The sequence below is a fragment of the Macaca fascicularis genome, chromosome 2 (assembly GCF_037993035.2).
Source record: "Macaca fascicularis isolate 582-1 chromosome 2, T2T-MFA8v1.1".
Taxonomy (NCBI): Eukaryota; Metazoa; Chordata; class Mammalia; order Primates; family Cercopithecidae; genus Macaca; species Macaca fascicularis.
Genome location: NC_088376.1, coordinates 168,692,091 through 168,709,899, shown reverse-complemented (window position 1 = coordinate 168,709,899; position 17,809 = coordinate 168,692,091). Strand labels below are relative to the sequence as shown.

Below are 17,809 nucleotides of genomic sequence, written 5' to 3'. Positions count from 1 at the left end.
ATTTTGCATATGAGAAAACAGAGGCTTAGAGATGGTAAATAACTGGTTCAAGGTCACATGACTAGTCGCCTTTTACCCCAGAACTTGTACTTTGTCTACTAAACTCTCTCCCAGAATATGGGAACAAAATCTAAAGAGGTAAATTCAAAGATCAATATTAAGATGATAAATACAAGATGCAGCCAGGAATCAGGGATTGGAGTGGGAACAGATTAGGAAACAAGGTGATGGGTCCAGCATGGTTGCACGGCTGAAGTCAGTAAATGTCTGATATATAGGGGTGTCATGTCACATTGAAAGTACAGTTACATCAGGGAGGTAGAGCTGACTGAGAGAGAGAATATATAAAGGGTGACAGATATAGGACTGCTTGGCTGATTTCATGTTTTTCTTTTACAAATGTAAATAAAACACTGTGTGTTGCAGGTCAGAGGGCCAAGGGGATATAACAGGGCTCTACTCAGAAAACATCTCGCTTCACATGCCATTAACTGAATAGGGGAAAGAAACTCAGTTGTCTAACAAGGTATTTTTTAAAATACATATTTCTCCAAGAGGGTTAAACCTCATTCACACCTTGGAGTAAATTACTTTAATGAGGTTACCAGATCACCAAACTGAGTGTAATTAAAGTCAAGAAGCTGCAGTTTGAATGGGGAAAGGAAATGGGTAACTGTGGAACTGAAGAGTGGGAGAAGGGGATGACAGTGAGACAAACAAGGATAACAAGGATTTCCTTAGGGGACTAGAAGGGCACCAAAGAGAATTTTATGAAAAGACAGTTCAGGACTAAATAAACGTAAAGTACTAACGTCATCATTATCATTAGTTCTACTCTGCACTTATGTCTAGAATTTTGGTAGTAGCCAGTGTACAATCAAAATCACTAAATTGGTTGCTAATTTCTGATTTACAAGCTAAGCAGAATTCCCTACTTAGAGTAACTCCTCAAAACATACTTGTTGAGCAAAATGGGACATCAAAATTTTGCCTGGAAGTTGGGAACTTTCAGATTTTCATAATTCCAACCTGTTTTTACAGTCTAGGTTAATCTGGTCTAACCTACCAAGTTCATCTGAGTCCTCCATGGGAAAAAGGAAGAAAGAGGACATAGAAAGTGAATAAAGAATTGATACCTCATCTGGGCGCAGTGGCTCATGCCTTTAATCTCAGCACTTTGGAAGGCTGAGACAGGTGGATCACCTGAGGTCAGGAGTTCGAGATCAGCCTGACCAACATGGTGAAACCCCGTCTCTACTAAATATAAAAAATTAGCTCGGCGTGGTGGCACAGGCCTGTAATCCCAGCTACTTCGAAGGCTGGGGCAGGAGAATCACTTGAACCCGGGAGGCGGAGGTTGCAGTGAGCCGAGATCGCACCATTGCACTCCAGTCTGGACAACAAGAGCAAAACTCTGTCTCAAAAAAAAAAAAAAAAAAGAATTGATACCTCAGTGCTCTCCTTCCCTTTTGTGTGGCCCAATACAGCATGCTCTTGCCTCTGGGGAAGCTTCAGAATGTTTGTTCTAGGAAAACTGAGGCAATGCTGTAATAGCAAGAGCTATGTGAAAGGTAAAGTATGAAATGTATAATGGAAACCAAACCAAAGAGGTATGTTAAAGATGAGCCCATTAAGGAAGGAAAGAGCTCACCTGTTGGACTGGAATCTCAACTGGCTCTTTTATTCCACTCGAAACCTGTGCTGAGTCTGTACAGACGGACTTCTGAAATGCTTATATATACAACCTGACAGGTACAATCAGAAACAGCACAAGGACTGTGTGCCTCAACAAGAATAGCCAGAGCACTGAAATCAATTGCAGAGCACAGACATACTTCAACTGTGGGTATGCAGACAGTCCCCAGGTATGGCTGGTGAACAGCATGCTTTATATGTGCTATGTCCCAGCCTTCCTGGTTTTCTTCTCTTCCATCCTACCCCTTCAGCACCCACTACGTCTTTCACATTTTATAAAATCACAGGAGATTTCTAAATCATCGTGCCTTTCAAATACTTTAAAAAATATATTGTCCTCCTAATAGAAAGGAGAGAGGTGGAGTATTTGGCTGATGAACCTAATTTGACAGTAGGTTTGCATTTTTGATGTTTCCTCCCTTATGAGTGAGTCATGAAAAATGTATATTTTGTCTAAATATTGATAAAGCTTTAGAATGTAAGAGCTGGAGTGAACCTAAGAGGTTTTGTAGCCCAGCGATTTCCAACCCAGGATGTGTCTCAGAATCACAGAGAGGTTTCTAGCCAGGCACAGTGGAATGTGACTGGGAAGGAAGGCTGAGGCAGGAGGATCACTGGACCCCCCGAGTTTGAGGCCAGCCTGGGGCAACACGGCGAGACCCCTGTCTCTAAAAAATAAAAAAAATAGGTAAAAAATACAAATCACAGATTCCTGAGCCTTGTCCTTCCCCTGCCTTCCTCAGGTGATTCTACTTCTATGTCAGTTTTGGCTACTTGCAGCCAGTTACGGAGAGATCTTGATCAATCTCTTCATCTATCTGATGAGGAATCTGAGACTCAGAGAAGTAAGAGGTACAGTGATTTCTCTAAGGTTACACAGTGTATTAGTCTGTTTTTGCACTGCTGATAAAGACATACCCAAGATTGGGAAGAAAAAGAGGTTTAATGGACTTATAGTTCCATGTGGCTGCAGAGGCCTCACAATCATGGCAGAAAGCAAGAAGCAGCAAGTCACATCTTACATGGTGGCAGAGAAGAGAGAGCTTGTATAGGGAAACTCCCCTTTTTAAAACCATCAGATCTCTTGAGACTTATTCACTATCATGAGAATAGCACAGGAAAGATAGGCCCCCCGGATTCAATTACCTCCCACTGGGTCCCTCCCACATGTGGGAAATGTGGGAGATACAATTCAAGATGAGGTTTGGATGGGGACACAGCCAAACCATATCACACAGGAATATATCACAAGTGAAGATAGTCTATGGATACTGTAAAATTGACCCCATTAGCTATATTCCAAAACTAGTTCATTATTTTAGAATCTATTTTGTGTGTTCGTATGCATACAGCAATGCTTCACATATCTGCACACCATTTATGTGGCATTCCAAATATGGTTAAGAACAAACAGAAAGTGAAAAAGACCTGCGAGCAGCCAAATTTGGTATTAAAGAGATCACACATAAACCCTCCAAGTCTCTTTAAAAACCTCTTCTCTTGCTTCTCTACCCAGTGAGGCATAGGTGACTCAAAATCTTTATCTCGAAGCCTGGCCCTTCTGCTGCATTGTAGTCTCATGTCTCCAAAAGCCTAGTGGACCGCTCACAGATACCCAGTCAGCACCTTCACTCAAGTGTTTTCAAAATTAAACGTGTGCTTTCCCCTCCCAACCCTGCTCCTGCTTTGCTGCCCTGTTTCTGTTTATGACTCTACTCAGGTTCAAAATCATAGAGATGTGTGTGGTGTCTTCCTCTCCCTTACTCCCCCAAATATAATGGATTAATTCTCCTGCCACGTCTCATAAATCAGTTTGCCATCTCTGTTCATTCCCTCTGCCCCTGCCCTAGTTAGGGCCTTCATTGCCTTTCACCTGGACTGTTGTAATAGTCTCCTATCTGATCCTGTGTCCTCTGGTCTCTCCCTACTCCAATCCATTTTACTCACTGTTGCCAGATTAATCTTCCTGAGGCACAGCTCTGATTATGTTACTCTCCTACTAAAAACTTTCAATAGCTCCCCGCTGTCTCCTGAATGAAGTACAAATTCCTTGCCTTAATAATCAAGTCCTTTCACTTTCTGGTCCCAGTATACTTTTACCACTTTATTTCCCACTACTCACCTTCACATACTCCATGCTCAAGTTAAACTCAATTACTTCTTTGCAGAATCTTTACCCTTTGATTCTTCCATGCTTTTCTCATGACAGAATAATGCTCTTTCCTTCTATCTTTGAATGCTCAAATCCTCCTTGTTTTTCAAAGCCCAAATCCAGTGTCATCTCTTCTGATGAAGGCCTCAGTTAGCTCTCCTCTGAACTCCAAGAATATCATATCTGTACTACTTTTACAGAGCATTTTACTTTTCACTATTAATTCTAGTGAAGTAGACATATGTCTCAGCTCTGCTGCTAAATTAAAACTTCTAGGGCAAGGTATGTCTTATCTGTGTATCCTCTCCAGTGCTGAGTATACAAGTGCACGACTCACAGTATTTGTCAAGTGAATGAGTTCATGCATGTACTTTACACACAATCAAAACACAGTTTTTTTGTTTTATTGTCTAAAGAAGATTAGAAATAATGCATCAGAGAAGGAATGAGGATCTTTGAGACTTGCACAACAAAAGGTAACTTGATAGCGAAAGAAGAAAAATAAAAACTATGAAAAGAAGGCATGAGAACTAAAGATATAGCAGTCAGAGGGTAAAGAAACACAAAAACAAATAATCTTATAGAATAAGGACCAAATGGTTAATTGAGAAGTTTGGAAACCATAAAATAATATTCAAATATGTAGCATTATTTTTATACTTCCACACCCTCATCAATATAAACAAATTTGAATTGTAGTTCAAGATAATAACTCTGAATCACTTAGAAAAGTTTGAATTGTGGTAAGTATATTCTTCTTTTTTGGGACAGAGTCTCACTCTGTGAGGCTAGGTAAATAAGCTGTCTTTATTAATGAATAGATTCATATTTTTCTGAATATTAGAGAAATATTAATTTTTCCCTAATAAGATATGTTCATGATATAGTTTAGAAAATAAAGTAAAAAAACAAAAAATCTTAAAAATCCTATATTTCCAAGATTCACAATCTATTGTTAAAAAAGGTGTGATTATACCATATGTATTACTATGTATTCTGCCTTTTAACTTAATGTATAGTATAAATAGTTCATACTATTATAGGTTTTTCATAAACATTTAGTGGTTCAAAATTCTATCTAATAGATACGTTATACTATACTTAACCAGTACCAGTACCCTAGAGTTGAACATCTAGCTTATTTCCAGTTTTATAATACAAATAAAAATCTGTATTGTAACAAGATTTACCATGAGCTGATAACTGTTGAAGCAGAGTGAGGAACTCATGAGAGTTCACTATGATATTCTTCCTACTTTTGTATATGTTTGAAATATCTAGAACAAAAAGGTAAAAATGCATGTTTATGTCTTAATTCATTTGTGTTGCTGTAACAGAATATTATAAACTGGCTAATTAAAAAAAATATTTCTCACAGTTCTGGAGGTTGGGAAGTCTAATATCAAGGTACTGGCATCTGGCGAGGGCCTTCTTGCTAGATCATCGCATGGTGGAAGTCAGAGGGCAAGAGAACACAAGAGCCAGAGAGCAAGAAGGAGCCAAACTCACTTTTATAATAAACGCACTCTCATGATAACTAATGCACACACTCCTGCAGTGGTGACATTAATTCAATCATGAAGGCAGAGCTCTCATGACCTGATCACCTCTTATTAGGCCTCATCTTTCAACACTTTTCATCAGAGATTAAGTGTCCAACACAAGAAATTCTGGGGACACACTCAAGTCACAGCCATATGATAAATATCTTGTGTATAATGGTTTTTGTTTACTTGTAATTATTTTCTTAGGTTGCAGTTTATGGCTAGACTGCCTGGTTCAAAGTCTTACCCAATCATTACCTAGTTATCTAACTGTGGGCAAGCTGCTGATGCTTTCTCAGCTTCAGTTTTCTCATCTGAAAAATGGATATAATTGTAACTTGTAGGGGCTGTTCTAAGGATCATAAGAGAATATGTGCTTCTAATCCCTTCCACAGTACCTAGGACACTGTTAGTGTGCAATAAATGTTACCTTGAAAAAGCAAAACACTGGTTGCATAATTATGTGTTGTGCTTATAAAGAAACATCACATATAAACTGAAAACCATGCCTGAAATAACATGCTTAAGTGTGCACCATTTCTATTTCCAGGCTAAATACTTATTTCAAAGATACTACTATTGCTAAAATACTTTAGATCCATAATTACCATTATGAAGCATTTTCTATGTGGTTGATATTGGCCTTACTGGGCTACATGTTTGACGTGTATTATCCCATTTAATCGTCACAAGGGTTTTCTGATTATAGACAAAGAAACTGATGCTTAAAGGTGAATTAATGTGCCCAAAAGGACACAGGGTGTTTTCGAACACAGGACTGAACCTCTGGAATTCATTTCTAAGCTTCTGAAAATGACCTCTGTACCCTGTACTCTTTCTTTTTTTTTTTTTTTTTTTTTTTTTTGAGATGGAGTTTTGCTCTTGTTGCCCAGGCTGGAGTGCAATGGCATGATCTCAGCTCACTGCAACCTCTGCCTGCCAAGTTCAAGCAATTCTCCTGCCTCAGCCTCCCGAGTAGCTTGGGATTATAGGCGCCCGCTACCACGCCCAGCTAACTTTGTATTTTTAGTAGAGCCAGGGTTCCTCCATGTTGGTCAGGCTGGTCTTGAACTCCCGACCTCAGGTGATCCGCCCACCTCAGCCTCCCAAAGTGCTGAGATTACAGGCGTGAGCCACCACGCCTGGTCCATACCCTGCACTCTTTGGCATAGACCTCAGTCTTTCTTTCTCTCTCTCTCTCTCTTTCTTAATTTTTTTTTCTCTCTCTCTCTTTCTCTCTCTCTTTCTTCCGTTTTTTTTTTTTTTTTTTTGGCACAGTTTCACTCTTGTTGCCCAAAATGGAGTGCAATGGCGCAATCTCGGCTCACCGCAACCTCTGCCTCCCGCGTTCAAGCGATTCTCCTGCCTCAGCCTCCTGAATAGCTGGGATTACAGGCATGCGCCACCACGCCTGGTTAATTTTGTATTCTTAATAGAGACAGGGTTTCTCCATGTTGGTCAGGCTGGTCTCGAACTCCTGACCTCAGGTGATCCACCCGCCTCAGTCTCCCAAAGTGCTGGGATTACAGGTGTGAGCCACCGCACCCGGCCTAGACTTCAGTGTTTCTAATCTTTATTCCTCAGAGGCAGATATGAATTTTGGACAAAGTTTTGGTTCAATTTTGGATGTTTAACTGGACCTTTGGGTAAAGTACATTTTTCCTTCCCATTCACTTTAATCAGTATTATTTATTCAACAAATTTTATTCTAGCAAATAATTTTAGAGGAGAAAAAGCAGTACTCAATTAACAAGCTGACCTTAAAAATGCATATTGCATTCTGGAAAAACTAACAGCTATCATGGTTTTTTTTTTTTTTTTTTTTTTTTTTTGTAGACGGAGCCTCGCTCTGTCACCCAGGCTGGAGTGCAGTGGTGCGATCTCATCTCACTGCAAGCTTCGCCTCCTGGGTTCATGCCATTCTCCTGCCTCAGTCTCCCGAGTAGCTGGGACTACAGGCGCCCGCCACCACGCCCGACTAATTTTTTGCATTTTTAGTAGAGACGGGGTTTCACCGTGTTAGCCATGACGGTCTCGATCTCCTGACCTCGTGATCCGCCTGTCTCAGCCTCTCAAAGTGCTGGAATTACAGGCATGAGCCACTGTGCCTGGCCTATCATGGTTTTAAACAATAATTTTCCATTGGTTTGATTATCTTATGTCCACTGTGAAACAATTCATTATTAAACAATTGGTTATCACACAAACACATATACACATTTAATAACTTTAGAACAGTCCATATTTACATATTTTACTTTAAATATGTAATCTGAAATGTGTATGCATACGTGCATGTGTGAGAGTAAGACATAGACCCTGGAAGTCTGAATTTGGAAAAATCTCGTGAAAGTCTGAAAAAGGTGGTTTTCTACAAACCTTATAAATTAAGTCACGGAAGGTCACAATTTTAAAAAATAGATACCAAATTAAGTCTTTTATCCTGGGTTTAGGGAGGCTTCTCCTGTGCAACATACTTTAGACCAAGGCAGTCAAGAAATACTAACGGGGATGCTGCAATTCCTCTGCCTCAGACAGTACATTTATGCATCTGTATTACAAAAAATGTGCCAGCTCTAGCAAGCTCACAGTACTGAGCAAAGTGCTATAGTTACAGCTGGCTCTGTTTACTTTTTTTTTTTCTGGTCTGTTCCTCCATGGGGGGGCCACAGTGGGGTGTTTTTTTAAGATGGGGGGAAGGAGGAAGGAGTTTTTGTGAGTTCTATTTTGGATTTTGGTGAATAAGAAAGCAGAGAATTTGCTAGCCTGTTACTCAGTTACACTGAAACATGATGCAAACTGACTCAATTTGGAGCACAGAAGGTGCTGAAAAATTTTTCTAAAGAGGTCTTGAAATATCTAAGTCTGTCTTCAAGGAAGGACTTATAAAACAAAATCACCATGTAAATAATAGAAATATGTTGCTACTTCTCTTAAACCTGACCTCTTGAGTCAACTACCCACATTAATATACTCTAAAAGTAGCCAGCATGATATTTCAAAAATTACTTTGTGTCCTTTATCCCCAGTAGAGTATTAAAAGGAAGATGCTTGAGTGTACACACACATGTGGGTCTTCTTTACAAAGTCATGTCTACATATGTACACTGTTAGGGGAGTATGGGCTCTAAACGATTGAACAAGCTGTATTTCCATATTTGTATTGTCCAACCTATTTTCCCTTTTCTTATTTTCCTGAATATGCCTGAACATATGTGTTCAGTATAAACATACAATTGTGTGGACGTGTCTATGTGTGTTTCTAATTCCATGCTATCTTGAAAATGGCTCAGCGTTCTAGAAATACAGCCACATAATTTGTTTTGTTTTGAAAAACTGCTCAGCAAATGCATGCAAGGTCATAATGGCAGGTAACAGACCATTTATTGAAGTGCTGAAACAAACAGAAAACAAAGTCCAGGACACCATCACAAAGCAGTGCTTCCCTTGTGAGATACTCTCAGCTAAGTAAGAATTGAGTGAGACAATAATAAAACAAATACCCATAGGCTTTTCAAACAGTAACAACCCGCTCAGGGTTAGCAGCGCTTCTAGACCTTGATGGTACAATGATGTTCTCAACCTTTGCTTTCAGACACTGGATCACTGCTTAAGTAGCCTTTATCTTCCCCCCTAATTTTTGTTGAAGATGACCTTGAAATTAGATTATATTTGTTCCTAACAAAGCTTATGTATATTGTGGCATAACTCTTAAAACCAACAATTGGGCTTAGTTTTACGAAGAAAAAAAATCCAACAACCTTTCATGCTGAGATTTCTCATGCTAGTTCTCAGCACAGAAGTGATTTTTTTTTTTTAAAGTTGCATAAAACCTAGCAAGGTTTAAGTTTTCCCAGCAAGGAGAAAGTGTTTTTCAGCTGTTAAATTTTTCAGATGCTTTTTTTGAATTTGGATAAAACTCAAAAACATGTTTGTTTTAAAATGTAAACCTTTTTATGTACAGAGGTTTGCATATAGAGAAATGCTATTACTATATTTTAAAATACTTGCTTTTGAAATAAGGAGGTCACATGCATTGAAATACAACAAACTGCATGTTGCTTTATGAATGTCCTATTAAGCCTGATGTAAATACGATGTTCTGGAGGACCACTGATGCACACGTTTGCTCACAGGATCACTTATAACACTAGTAGTGGATGTATTTCCATGGCAGAGCAAAGGGTGGTCAGGTTTGAACTGAAGAACATCCATATAGTCAGCTAATATGCTTTTAAAAGACCTTTCACCTCAGTTGCAACACACTTCTTTGTCCTAAACTTGCTGGATTACTTAACTTGTTGGCTGGACTAAAGCTGACACAATATATATTTCAAGCACAAAAATGATAAGGAACACATAGGGATGTCAGCAAAGAGGCAAAGATGATGGTAAGTCATCGGAAGGCTAGTTATTATTATTTTTTTTAACAGTTCAATGTCTTTACTGTTTTCTGTAATATTATCATTTTCCGTTTTGCAAACAAGGGAAAGAACAACGATTAGTTTCATTTTAAAATTATTAGATCATAAAGGGCAAGTTTAGGAATATTGTTTCTAGCATACTAATAGATGAAGTTATTTGTAAATCAATAGTCTTACTTCTCTGTTTAAAAAAATAGCAAAATACAGTATTCTGAGGAAAGTCCTGACAGATTGGAGTGTTACAGGATAATCTGAAATCTGTTTCATTATGGAAGTTTGGCCAATATAGAGAGAATATATTTTAGATGGCTTAAGTATATATTTTTCGTGGATTGTACATTTTGTAAGACTGTTTCAATGCCTTGAGATCCAAGTCTTTAGGTCAAGACTGAACTCTAGAAATGGCCCCATTGAATCTACAAAAGGATACATTAAAAAAAACAAAAAACCTCATTTCCTGTAAGCTGCTGATAGTACTCAACAGAGTTGAAACTCAGGTCACACGCATCCTACCACTCTAGTGCTGCTCCATTTACTAATCCAAATGAGGATAAACCCTGAGAGATCTGTTATGTTTCTACATAAGGAATGTACAAGCTTCTCTTGAAAATCAGTGCATTGGGAAGGATACAGAGAAATAACAGAGGTGAGAATCCCTCCCCGATTTGTTTGCTAAATCCCTGTTCATTCCTGAAGATTCAGATCAAATACCATCTGACTGATAGGTCTTCTCTGAGAAACTCTATTTTGCAGGCAAGTATTGGGATGACTGTATGCGCATCTCCAGTCCCAATGCATCATTTAATATAATTTGTTTCCTCTCTGTTTCTTGCTGCATTACAGGTATCTGTGTTACGTGTTCATCCTTCCCTAACAGTCAGTGGACTCTTTTAGATGAAGGACTGTGTCTCTATGTCCCTATGCTGAAAGGACAATGGAAAGAGATGGTGCTATTGATGCCCGGAGGCCTGGGTCACCAGGGAAGCTGCAGTCACAGCAGGCTTGTTCAGAGGGAGTAAACCACAAAGGAAATGTGGCTGGGATGATGATGACGCAATGAACCGTGGGGGAAAACTCTGGCCTATGCCTTCTACTGACCCTCTCGCCACTCACAAATGTCTCACAAGCACCAAATCCAACTGGGAATCTAGCTGACATGGGTCAGCCACTCTGTCGTAGAGGAAGGGGAGGGTGAAGCTTGGGTCTAAGGGTAAACACATCCATGATGTGGGAGCAGGAAGATGCCTTTGCAGGGGGGTGTCTAGGGACTATGGACTTAAGATAGCCTCACAGGGTCACCATGCCCCAGCACGACCCAGAAGGGCCCAGAGCAAGGAAGACATGACAAAGGAGCCTGAAGACTTGAGGAGGCCTTGGAGCTGGGACAAGGAAGACACATCAGGATCTACATGGACAGGAAACTAAAGACGAGGTGGGCTCTCAGACATCTCAGTGAATTTGAGCTCAGAAGACAACACTGAGACCAGACACCATAGTGAGTAGACTGTATCGAACTGCTGTCCACCCTCACTTTCATACTGCATTTGGATGGCACTCCAAGGAAGGGGAGAGGAGACCACCTAGAAGAATGGAGGCCAAATCTGAGTTACCTCATAGATACAGAAAGAATGCCTGTCATTTTTAATGGGTCTAGTCACTCTTAAATTTTAAGCAAACTGTAGACTTACTGAATAGAAGATATTATCTTAATCTACACAATTTTTTTTTGTTGTTTTTTGGCAGGGTTCCAAATATTTTTATTCATGACTCACAGTAAAAAGTACACTTTACATTGTGATCTAGTAACTGTTTACACACATACATGGATGTGTGTGTGTTCTGGAAGTAGAAAGTAACCAATCTGCTCCAATTTTAAATATTAAGATTATTCATAATTCTTTAAGTAGTTTATTGTTTGGAAAGTTATAGACCAAGGTTTAGAAATTCAGCAGACCTCTAACTTCTAATCAAGGACTTTAAAAAATTAAGAACACTACCTGATTTCTGATTTAGTCTTTGAAATGCCAATGCAATTCATTCATAATTATTTATTCATTCTCCAAACATTTATTGAGAGCTTACTGTATGCCTTATACTATAGACCTGCAGCACATATATAGGCCCATTACTTCACAGCTGCTTTAGGATTTATGGCAGTATTGGTCAGATGGTTCCTAAAAAGGGAAAGTTTTCAGAGGAAAACAACCTGTTCACAACATTTCTTACCTAGCAGTGAAGAGTCTTGACAGCATCTCTTTTACTTTCTCATTGTGGTTCTAGTTTAATAACATAAGTCTATTTTTACTTTTCATATTTAACCTTAATTAAACATGCTATGAGTACAATCATGAGATTTTAATAAATTAGACTATTTGAAAAAAATTTTCCCATAATGATGTCTTCCTCATATCTTTCATGATATACAAAGAGAATATTTATACAAATATTTTCTTGCTTTGAATATGCAGAAAACTGACCATTATTTATAGTGATTTTGAAAATAAATGAACTAAAGCATGTGCACTTATAAGGAGAGTAAATAAGCAGCACATCATTACCATCTGAGACAGCATGGCTGCTCCCCTCTTGGTAAGGACAGTATAGATACAGCAAGAAGAAGACAGATCATAAGTATTTACTACCAGACTTTCTTTAAGTAAATATATCCTATTCCAGTAGAAAGTATCATATAAGTATATGGCCTGAATTCAATTCAGTTATTTACATGGCTCTACCAGTAAATGGTTAACAGTGGAGACCAGAAATTTAGAAAATGTAGAAGACTGAACGATATATAAGTGATTGAGAACATGAGTCTCTCTCCTCATCATGTAGGACATGGGTTGAGGTCATAGACTTAATTGGTAGGAGTTGTTACTTTTGAAGAGTGAAATGCTTTGAGGCTTTTAAGAGAATTTTAAGTTGATTAACTTTTTATTTGTGGAATTATGATGTGGGCTTTATTAAAATATCACAATTCGGCATTGTTTCATAAACATAATTATAGGCCACCTTTTCAAAAATTGCAAGAGTTACTAAGAAGGTCCTTTGAACCTTAGTTCAAAGGACCTTCTTAGTAACTCTTGTAATTTTTATGGGTACAGTTAGTTGTCTGCATAAAGTCATTCCATTTTCCAAAGCTTCTTACTCTCTGCACAAATGACAAATTGGCACATGCACAATGGCACAGGAAAAGAAGTAACTGCTAAGGTCACATATGTGAGGACATTGCAGCCTTTAAGTATTGGAGGCCAAAGGTACCAGAAACATGGGCAGACAGATTAAAATTGTCCCTTCTTATGTTTGTGCATTGTTTCTATATGGAAAATTACATTTTTCTGAGAGTATATGTGTAAATATGCATCTGCTAGTGTTTTGGCAACTCTAAGTTACCTAAATTAGTTTTGATCAACACTGTCGGATTTTTAAACCCACCAACGTAATAAAAGCAAGTTTAAAAAAACACAAACAAACCCTACAGTACATTGTGTGCTCTGCTGTTCCAAGCCTCAGCTTCAAGACAAAAAGAGAGCGAGAGTTTGTCATTCGCTAGCTGTTAATAATCAAGAGAAGATCTGCCAGACAAGCTCTTCGAGGGCTCTGTCTGTCTGGACCAGGTATATACTGCAATACACAAAGGGCTTTGCAGGGGGAGAAAAATGAGTGTTCATGGACAATGATGCAGCTTTCTTAATTAAGATTTTCATTACTGATACATACATTAAGTTCTGCAACTGCAAGAGCCAAAGCACTGTCATGTGCAGGTAGATGTCCCTGATTCCATCTTCAGGCAGTAAAGCTAAAACATATTAAATGTGCACCCAGCAAACGTTGTGGGAGCCAGGAGAGCTCCAGAAATATTTTTGTTGGAATGCAGAGAGGCCCCATTATAGGCAGATTTGTAATGCATCTAATAGGCAGGAGAAAAGCTCGTATCAATAGAGTGTGTGTGTGTGAGTGTGTGTGTGTGTGCGCGCGCGCGTGCATGAGTGCACGCGTGCAAGCGTATGGAAGTGCTTTGAGGCCCTGGGCCACAGACAAAGGTAACTGTAGCTGATCTAGAAGTAATCCCTGTATAATAATATAATAGCTCAGGCCTTAAAAGGAACTTTGATCTTTTAAATTTGCCAATGCTGATTGTTGAGACAGGAAATAAATGACTGATTTGGTAGCTTTTCGAAGATGGTAAGGACTCCTGCATACAGCCGGTCCTGACTCTGCCCCTCCTGGGGTCACTCAGTCTATTTTCCCTGGATCTGCATGCTGGTCTGAAAGTCAATGCAGTATGCCAAAGGGGTATACTATTCACATGAAATAATCCAACTGTGGTATGGAGAAATCTTTTTTTCTTAGACCAAGTTATTTTTACAAAAATAATTTTTCTAAGAAATGAGAGGAAACTAAAACCCTTCACAATCCTAGAAATGGATTACTATCTAGAGTGCATGTTTTTTATTCCATCTTAAGTAAAACCTAACTCATTTTAGGGTGGCTGGGGCAGTTAATGTGCAGACATCTCTTGGTTGTTTTTCTGGTGCTTTTACTTGCATGCTTTCCTGTTTCCAAATCTGCATCCATATTGGGGGTTACCCATAGAGAGCCTCTGTCTCCTCTCTGAAGAACATCTCCATCTTTTGGTCACTACTTGAGTAGAGATGAGTGATGCTGAACTTAACGAAATATTATTTTATTACAACAGTCAAAAATTATGCATTCGTTTCTTACTAGATGATAAGCTCTGAATGTTCACCACCCCCCAATTCATATGTTGAAACTTACTTAATTGCCCATGTGATAGTATTAAGAGGTGGAGTCTTTAGGAGGTGATTAAATCATGAGAGCAGAGCCCTCATGAATGGATTTGTGCCCTTACATAAAAGTTGTGAAGGAGTTGTCTCTCTCCCTTTTTCTCTTCCACCATTTGCCATATGAAGAAACAGCAAGAGGCGCCATCTTGGAAGCAGAGAGGCCTTCGCCAGACACCAGATTTGCAGGTGCCTCAATCTTGAATTTCCTAGTCTCCACAACTATGAAAAATAAAGTTTCTGTGGTTTATAAATTACCCAGTCTCAGGTATTTTGTTATAGCAGCAAAAATGGACTAAGAGATTGAGTACAAGCATTTATTTGACATTTAAAGGTAATCCCACATTTTCTAAGAAGGAATAAGTCAGAATCCAACATCAAAATGTTTCAAAAGGAATACTTCAGTGTTTTAGCTGTAGTTCTTTGTTGATTAAATTTAAAAAATTCAAATAATGGTGGTCCGTAAGATTTTGTGTGTGTATGTGTGTGTGTATGAATTCCTGCACTAAGATTCAGATCTTTGAAACTGTTTTCTGGAATGTTATCCTACATGTCTAAAAGCTTTTTCTAAGTGTATCAGAGATTTGGGATGGAGTGGTAAATCTCTCTCATAGGTTGCTAGGAGGTGGGGCTTGCCTCTGTACCCATTCTAGATGAGTAATGTTAATGACTGGTGATAATATAATGATGAATAAATTGGTTCTTTTTAAGTAAATAGACAGTATACAGACACCCTGTCAACAGATAGTGCATGGTTACTGAGGTAGCTAAACAGTGTTAGGATTCTTCCTAACCTTTACTGAAAGGTACTGTTATAAAATTGGTAGAGGAGTGTGTGAAAGCTACTGGTGAAGAACCAATGTAGTGAAGATTATTCAAGCATGGTGGTGGTGATGGATAAAAGCATAGAAAAAAAATCCCAGAAAATTATTTTGATTGAAGACTTTTCATTACTTTTCTTATGTGTCCTTGAGTAGCTTATAAGGACCAGGCTGAAGGTTACTATCAAAAGATTTAGGTGTACTTTTCACTCATGTTCTTTCACAAGACACACAGTTCTGTCACTCAAAGTACAAGGTTAATTTTAAATTAGAGGTGAGAATTATTCTCTATGTATCAAAAAGCCTAGAAATTTACAAGGGATTACAGGTAGAACTCATTTTAGCCTATCAGAGTGTGAGAGGTAAAGTGACCTGTTTAGATGAATATCTTGAAATGATTCTCTGGAGCATGCCTGATCTGTTCTCAACATCCACACATTAGAAAAAATGAAGAATAATATAGAGACTACAGAAAGAGACTATGTAAAAGAAGAACCCTGATAAAAGAAAAGAACTTTTAATTTTACAAGTTTCCTAGTAGAATTACTTCTTAAACAAGTAGGCTGTGTGTATGTGGAAGATATATAAATATATAATATATATTAAATATATTTATATATAATGTATATAATATATAATGTATATTATAATATACATTAGATATAAATATATAATATACGTAATATGTAAATATATAATATATAAATATATGATATACATATAATATATAAATATATATTTTTAAAGCATATATATTTACACGATATATATTTAAAGGATATATATATTTAAATGATATATATATATCTTATGTACAATCTCCCTCGAACCCCAGCTTCTGAGTATAAACTACGTTACAGAAGCATGTGGATAATACGTGAAGTCTTCTAGGAGCATCATTAAGAAGGTGAGACATTTGGCACTCTGAACCCTAAGTACACTGATTCAGTGACATGGTCTCCAAGGGCACTGCTGGCAGCACTAAAGCCCGGCTCATAACCATATGTGCACACCTCAAGATGTGTGTGTTTGTTCAGGTAGAGAACAAGCCATTTCCTAGACCTGGTTCCTACCATTCTCCTTAGCTTGCAGTTGGCCTGAAGGGACTTCCTAGACTCTAACATGTTTGCCTCTCTTTTACTTCCTTTCTGGACACTGTCTAAGGATCTAAGACACACGTGACTTTTGTGTCCATTATTTTCTGCTAAAGAGGGGGAAAAATGCCCTAGAGCACGTCATCCCTTACCATCTGCACATGAACTTCTGTGGTCAAGGAATGCTCTCTAATTACCACCCAGAACAGCTTTGTACTACTCCTGACCCTTGGGAAGACTCGAGGAACTCACTCCCAGAACCCAGATGCTCCCTCTCCCAGAACACAGGGAAGACGCCCTGTCATCACAGTTTGCACTGCAGAGGTGGAGGTGATGCTGTCAGTGTGGCATTTCCAATTCTCTAGCGTCTTTCACTTTCCCTGAAGTTGCTGAAAAATATTCCATTTCATTAAGTATGTAGTAATACACATGGGAATCAGACAGCGGGGGAAGATGGAGGACGTTGGTGACATGGCCTCTAGCATTTTATTTATGAGAACATACAGAAATCTCCATCTACATCTGGTAGAAGAATAGTGTCAATCTTGCCCTGGAGACATGGATCAGGCAAGGTTGCCAGTGTGCATGTTTCCCTTCCCAATAATTTACTGATTCTGTAGTCTAAGGCATAGCCCTGATGATAATTTTTACATTCCTGTGAGTCAGCCTGGCCCTTTGAGGGCTGGTGATGCCAAATAAACATAAATGTATGTAGCCAGGTGAATACTTACCACCCCCCAACCCGGAAATGTCATCGGTCTCTTATGGTGCTTTGCTTCCCACAACACTCCCCTCAAGGGCGGTGAGGGTAGGTGTTGCCATCAGAGCATAAGCAGCAGAGCTTGAGGTGGCCTTGGAGGACTTCAGGGAGCACTGCCTTTGCAGTAAAGAATGAGACTAAGCAAGCAAACTTGTTAGACTGCTCATCTGTCTTTTCCAATTTTTTATTGCGTTATTCATCCTTTCATCATTGATTTATAGCTATCCTTAAAATATTAGGGATATATCACAAATATTTTTCCTAGTTTAAAAAATGATTTTCTACCATAGTAATTTTTATTTTCATGTAATAAAATTTAAAATATATGTATTTTTTTTAAGTTTTCAGGCTTTGGTTTTATGCCTGGAAAATGCATCTCATACCTCCAGTATGAAAATATTCATGTATATGGCAAAAATTATCATTGAAAATTACAGAATTAGTGAGGAAGCAGAGAAATGGGCAGTGTCTTTTTTTTGTTGGTGAAGATATTAACTGAGGATCTAGAGGATAG

The 17,809-nt window shown here is 38.5% G+C and overlaps 1 protein-coding gene and 1 long non-coding RNA gene across 48 annotated transcripts in view; one reads left to right on the top strand and one right to left on the bottom strand.

The window, feature by feature from the left end:
• LOC141409730 (uncharacterized) overlaps positions 1-11,923 on the top strand; it is a 29,900-nt gene extending 17,977 nt beyond the window's left edge. The window contains exon 2 of the long non-coding RNA XR_012431689.1: positions 10,659-11,923. This is a non-coding gene — a long non-coding RNA (uncharacterized lncRNA). The remainder of the gene's footprint in view (positions 1-10,658) is intronic.
• The window catches only part of ZBTB20 (zinc finger and BTB domain containing 20), an 813,376-nt gene that overhangs the window by 137,204 nt on the left and 658,363 nt on the right, over positions 1-17,809 (bottom strand). The gene's annotated exons all lie outside the window — the stretch shown is intronic.